This window comes from Salmo salar, unplaced genomic scaffold (genome assembly GCF_905237065.1).
Source record: "Salmo salar unplaced genomic scaffold, Ssal_v3.1, whole genome shotgun sequence".
Taxonomy (NCBI): domain Eukaryota; kingdom Metazoa; phylum Chordata; class Actinopteri; order Salmoniformes; family Salmonidae; genus Salmo; species Salmo salar.
In genome coordinates this window covers 15,001-21,644 of record NW_025549837.1, presented here as the reverse complement: position 1 = coordinate 21,644, position 6,644 = coordinate 15,001, and the positions used below count along the sequence as shown (strand labels likewise).

The 6,644-nt window shown below is 51.7% G+C and overlaps 1 non-coding gene and 1 pseudogene across 1 annotated transcript; both read left to right on the top strand.

The window, feature by feature from the left end:
- The first annotated feature begins 5,313 nt into the window (after window positions 1–5,313).
- Window positions 5,314–5,480, top strand: LOC123738860 (uncharacterized; annotated as a pseudogene).
- An 886-nt stretch (window positions 5,481–6,366) lies between these two features.
- On the top strand, window positions 6,367–6,483 carry LOC123738871 (U5 spliceosomal RNA). Its single transcript, XR_006767569.1, has one exon. It is a non-coding gene; the product is annotated as a U5 spliceosomal RNA (small nuclear RNA).
- Window positions 6,484–6,644: the final 161 nt, after the last annotated feature.

Below are 6,644 nucleotides of genomic sequence, written 5' to 3'. Positions count from 1 at the left end.
TCAGAAGGTCGAAGGCCGGAGGGAGTAAGAAGGAAAGCCAGTTAAGTTATTTTTCAACTTGGTTTCCGTTTTTTCCGTGAGGAGATGGCGAACAACAGTAGCGCAGGGTCGGTCCCCAGGACTGGACTTAAGAACACAATCCGTTTCGCTTGGAAGAAGGAAGAAGATACACGCTTGCCAAGAGATTCCTTTGGAAGAACCGTTTTGATGGGGGCCCTGAAAGTCAAAGTCCCAGAGGTTATGTGTCTGCAGGGAAATGCTATGGAGGAAGCATATGACGTGACCTTTCATACAGAAGGTATGTGCGACATTATAATGGACAGAGCCAAAGCGGCTGCTGGAGAGAAGCCATTGTCCTTTTTCAATGTAACATGTCTGTCTAAGACCAATTTCAGAACTATTAATGTACATATGTACAATCCTCATGTAACGGATATCGCCATAGGGGCATTTCTGGGCCGTTTTGTGACGTCACATCAGGGGCAAGATATGTGAAGGACTCTTTGGGATTCTGGAATGGCCGCCGTCAGTTCCAGGTGCTCCTTAGGCCGGATAAGGAAGGGTTTGATGGCTTCCTACATCCCCGGCGGTCTTTTCTCTGGGTTCGGACAGGGGGATGCTCTTTTACACCCGTCAACCCCCTTTCTGTAAGAAATGTAGGGAGTATGGGCACGTTACAGCTGCCTGCAGTACAGGGAGATGCAGGTTTTGCAAATCGGGGGAGCATGAGGCAAAGGACTGTAGGGAGCCGAAGGAATGCCACGGGTGTGGTAGTAGGCTGCACCTGTTCCGGGACTGTCCGTCCCGTCGGCAGTCATATGCCGAGGCGACGGCAGGCAGAAAGGAAGGAGGAGACTCTGTGGGGGAACATCTGCAAAGAAGGGACCCTGGGTCTAGCAAGAAAGACCCAGAGAAGAAGGAGCAGGAGAGACCATCCTCACCAACGCCCACTCCACGTGCAAGGGCCGGGAAAGAGGTGACATCAGGGCCGTCAGTGAAAGGAGGTGAGGGGTCCGCTATCCAGAAGCCGGAGGTGGAGGAGGCGGGTGGAGGAATGGAGAGCATGGGATCATTACTTGATGGGGTGGAGGGGCTTGGGGCCCTGGTAGAAATGGTGGAAAATCTTCCGGTGTTGGGGTCAAGGGCAGGGGAGTGGGCCTCAGACTCTGGTGTGCCGCTCGAACTCGGGCAGGATGGGAAGGAATCGTCAGTAGGGAGGGTGATCCCGGAACTGGAGCAGGAACCCTACGTCGGCAAGAAGAAGAGGACGAAGCGGAAGGGTGATGTGCAGAAAGAGGTGGGAGGCATAGGGGAAGGGGCAGGCAAGCGTGCGATGGGGGTTAAAGACAGTGCCGCTGATGTGGCCCCCTGTCCTCACAGGACTCATCCCTCCCTTTACCCCTAGAGGAAATGGACATGACGACCGCTACTCTATCTCTGCATCCTGGGGATGGAGGGTCGCAAGGCTGTTCAGAGAAGCCGAAACCTCCATCCCCAACCCTTTCCCGGCTTCATGGGCAGATGACTTGGGGGTCTTAGAGGAAGGGGGAGACAGAGTGTCCCAAGTTGTGCGCAAGCAGGTGGGCTCATCTGAGGAGGATCTGTATCCTTCGGATGAGGGGAGCATTTTTACTTCCCTGTCGGAGGAGATGGAGCGGGGGAGCATCGGGTGAGCCTCTTGTTTTGTTTTTTGTTATTAGTAGGTTGTTGTTAATGTTTTCATTATGGATAAAATTACTTTTGTTAGTTTAAATGTAAGGGGTTTGAGGGATAGGATAAAAAGAAGGGCGGTGTTTAGTTATTTAGAGGGTGTGGGGTTTGATTTTTGTTTTTACAGGAGGTTCACCTAAGGGATGGGGGGGATGTTGTGAGGTTTAAGAGGGAGTGGGATAAAGGGGAATCAGTTTGGGGTATAGGGGGGTTCACTCTTCGGGGGTAGGGATCTTGTTTGGGAATAGGGAGGTAAAGGTTGAGGATACTTTTGTTGTTATGCAGGGGAGGGTTTTGGGGGTGGATGTCACATTAAGAGATTGTAGGTATAGATTAGTTGGGGTGTACGGACCACAGGTGGCGGCAGACAGGAGGGAGATGGTGGACTGTCTGACGCCCCTGTGTGTCACAAATAGGCAGTTGGTGATAGGGGGGACTTTAATATAGATTTAGGGGTAGGGGGGACAGCAGTGCAGGCGCCATCACCGGGCTAATGGCTTGCCATGGTCTGGTTGATGGTGGCCTGCACACTACTCCGAAAATGGCCGGTCCCACTTGGCGCAACTCCAGGGGTTGCGCGGAGGCTTGACTATATTTTTCTATCCAGGTCCTTGGGTCAGTTGTCTGGTCGGCTGTTGCCTGTGTTCTTTTCAGATCACGACGGGGTGCTCCTGCAGGTGAGTTCTCCAGTCTGCCTCTTCGGTAGGGGGTATTGGAAGTTAGATCGGGAGGTGCTGGATGAGCAAGCCTTTGTTAATGCCTTTATTGGTGTGTTTCGGGGTTTGAGGGCCTCCGGTCCATGTGCGAGGGGGTGTTGGAGTGGTGGGACTTAGTCAAGGTAAGGATTAGGATCTTTATTATAGGATATTGTAAGAGGAGAAAAAGGGAGGAAAGGAGGGAGGTGGATCATATCCATAGGTTGCTCGAACTCGAGTACGAGGCAGGCAACCTCGGCGGGTCGGTCGACTGGGAGAGATCCACTGCCCTGAAGGCGCAACTCAGGGAGCTGCAGGAGCGGAAGGCTCGAGCTTTCCTGGAGCGTGCGCATAGCGGCTTTTTAGAACATAACGAGACTTGTTCCACAATGTTCTTTAAGTCGGTAAGGGATAGACAGAGTAGAAAGGTAATGTACGGGGTTAGGAAAGAAGATGGTAGTGTAGCTAGAGAGCCGGAGGAGATGGTCAGAGTAACAACTGATCATTTCCGAAGTTTCTTTAAGGAGAGGGAAGTAGATGTAGAGCAGGGAAATGTGTTTTTAGAACACTTGTCCCGGCGATTGCCGGAGGACATTAGAGAAGCGATGGAGGCTCAGATCTCCCTAGAAGAGGTTGAGAGCGCCCTTAGGAGGATGGGAAAAGGGAAGGTACCTGGGATGGATGGGCTGCCGGCCGAGTTTTACCTCAAGTTTTGGGGGATACTCGGACCGGTGGTCCTCGAAGTCTTGAAGGCCATTCTCGAGACGGGGTTCCCGGGGGGATCAATGACCGTCGGTGTGCTGTCACTTCTTCACAAGAAGGGGGACGCCACAGACCTTGGCAACTGGCGGCCATTGACCATGCTGTGTGTAGACTACAAGATACTTGCAAAGGTCCTAGCGGATCGGTTGCGCACAGCCCTTCCCTACGTCGTTCATGAGGATCAGACGTGCGGGGTAGAGGGCCGCTCTATCAGGTGGAACCTGCAGTTGATTAGGGACTCCATCGCTTGGGTAGAAGATAGAGGTCTGCCTTTAATGGTAGCAGCGCTTGATCAGGCGAAAGCCTTTGATCGCGTGAATAGATCTTTTCTTTTCAGAGTATTAGGTAGATTAGGATTTGGGGAAAAGTTCATAGGATGGATCCGTACTTTATATGTCGGAGCGGGGTGCCGGGTTAGCGTAAACGGTCACATGGGTGACGTTTTTGACCTCTCGTCAGGGGTCAGGCAGGGGTGCCCGCTCTCGGCTCTCCTCTTCGTACTGTACATGGAGCCTCTGGGGGCTGCCATTAGGGCAGACACAGGGGTGGAAGGCTTGTTAATCCCTGGAAGTGGCGGTCTGCGCGTTAAGGTGACGCAGTACGCCGACGACACTTCCTTGCTGCTTTGCAAGGACTCGTGCTTGACAAGGTCCCTTGCCATTATTGGGGACTTCACCCGAGCGTCGGGAGCGGTTCTTAACCACGCAAAGTCTTCCGTTAAGTTTTTCGGAAGATGGCGTGGTAGGACGGATGTGCCCGGGGGGTTATCTCTCTGTAACGGGGCCCTGAAGATTCTCGGGGTTCATTTTGAGACCTCCGGCTCAGCGACGCTGAACTGGAACATGGGCATCGCAGTGGTACAGAGGAAGCTAGCGATGTGGAGGGCTAGGTCGTTGTCTTTTGTAGGCAAGGTCCTGGTCCTCAAGGTGGATGTATTGCCGTCTCTTTTATATTTGGCGTACATCTACCCATTGCCGGCTTGTCTGAGGAGGCCTCTAGTGAGGCTAGTGTTTCAGTTCATGTGGGGTGGCAGGTACGAGTGGGTCGCCAGGGCACGCATGCTTTGCCCCATCGGGGAGGGAGGTAGGGGGGTACCACACTTCCCCCTCAAGCTGGACTCAATTTTTGTTTCTTTTTGTTGACAGAGCTTGCTCATCCGGTAGTACACCCGTCCGGTTACCTCCTGCGGGTGTTCTTCTCATACCAGGCGAGAAGCGTAATGGTGTGGTCTAACACGGGTCCTCGGGCGGAACAGCTGCCGTGGCACTTTGGGCACGCGGCCAAGTGGTTACGTGCGCACCCCGAGGTTGAAGTTGCCCGAGTAGGTTTAGACCACAAGCACCTGTACGAGGAGGTCAGACAGGGAGGGTGTCCGACACCTGTGGTGGGTATCCCGGAAGTGGTCTGGGAGGGAGTGCAGGCGCGGGGTCTGGACAACAGGCTCAAGGACCTGAATTGGTTGAGCCTCCATAAGTGTTTGCCGGTGCGTTCCATTATGTACCGGCATAGCTTGGCGCGATCCCCCACCTGCCCAAGACCATCTTGTGGTGGGGAGGAGACAGTGCGCCATGCCTTTTGGGACTGTGCCTTTGCCGGAGTAGTGTGGGCTAGGGCACGGGTGTTGTTAGGTAAGGTAAGAGGGGATTTTATTTTGTCGTGGGCTCGGGTAGAGAGAGGAGTAGGGAGAGCGAGGGGGACGGAAAGGGACAGATTTCTACTATGGCTTCTCATAAGCCTCTTTAAACGGGGGCTGTGGGAAGCCAGACAGAACATGGTAAAGACAGGGAGAGATTGGGGAGTGGAGGGGATAGTGAGGAGGGTGGAAGAAAATGTGAGGGGGAGGATGAAGAGGGAGGAGAGGAAGTGGGGGCAGCATGCAGCCCGGGAGAGGTGGAAGGGGGGTTTAGGACTGTGGTAAAGGGAATAGGGAAAAGGAATAAGATAGGTATGGGGAGATAGGGAAATATAGAGATTTAGGAATCTAGTTTATGTGGGTGTTGAGGGGGAGGGAAGATGCTCCCCTGATTTGTAATTTGGGTTTCATTTTTTTTGAAATTTCAAATGCCTTGTTTTGAGTTTAATGGAAGTGATGATTATGATTGTTGATGGTTTGTTTATTATGCTTATGGTTTTGAACAGTAATAAAATCTTTTAATCATCATCTGTTCTTATCAGTTTAATATCTGATACGTCCCCCATCGGGGGACTACATATTAAATGGATTTTTCGAACAGGGAGTCGGAAATGGGGCTTGCTCCGTCCGCTCCACGCATCGACCGGTATTGCAGTACCTCCGGGAATGGTGCAACACTTTTCTCCCATTGTCAAGGAAAAAGAAATACACCAAATCTATGTAAAACAGCTAGCAGAAGAAGAGAAGGAATGAAAAAAGAAGAATCATCCAAACTGAAACAAGTGCGAAGCCCCCTTCATGGGGGTCCCCCGTTTTCCCGCCATTTTACTTAAAAAAAAAAAAAAAAAAAAAAATACATTGGCCAGGAGTGTGTGTGTGTGTGTGTGTGTGTGTGTGTTTTTTGAGCCCCCCCAAAAATACAATCACTTCACCAGGATTGTTTGTGTGTGTGTGTGTGTGTGTGTGTGTGTGTGTGTGTGTGTGTGTGTGTGTGTGTGTGTGTGTGTGTGTTTTGAGCCCCCCCAAAAATACAATCACTTCACCAGGATTGTGTGTGTGTGTGTGTGTGTGTGTGTGTTTTGAGCCCCCCAAAAATACAATCACTTCACCAGGATTGTTTGTGTGTGTGTGTGTGTGTGTGTGTGTGTGTGTGTGTGTGTGTGTGTGTGTGTGTGTGTTTTTGAGCCCCCCCCAAAAATACAATCACTTCACCAGGATTGTGTGTGTGTGTGTGTGTGTGTGTGTGTGTGTGTGTGTGTGTGTGTGTGTGTGTGTGTGTGTGTGTGTGTGTGTGTGTTTTGAGCCCCCCCCAAAAATACAATCACTTCACCAGGATTGTGTGTGTGTGTGTTTTGAGCCCCCCCAAAAATACAATCACTTCACCAGGATTGTCTGTCTGTCTGTCTGTCTGTCTGTCTGTCTGTCTGTCTGTCTGTCTGTCTGTCTGTCTGTGACTTTTTACCCACAGCCCTCGAAAACTTGGAAGAGTGGGTTCGGGGACCACCCGCGGGGACCCGGCCTAGAGTGCACCGTGTGTGTCTCGGGCCCCGACCTCTGACTTCCATACGACTCTGGTTTCTCTTCATTACGCACAAGCCTTTCGCCTTTTACTAAAGACTTCCGTGGAGAGGAACACTTACGAGTTCAACGTATTTTTGGAAGGGCTTTGCTTCTGGCAGAGCCCGGTATCTTGTTTCAAGAGAAATTGACAGAGATGACGCCGAGACTTTTTGCTCAGGCGTTTGACTTGAAGCCGGCTGACCGACCGGCGTATTTTTTCCACTCAAAGTAGTCGCTCGGGCAATTGAGTTCAAGCCCGACGATGACTGGTGTATTTGCCGGGC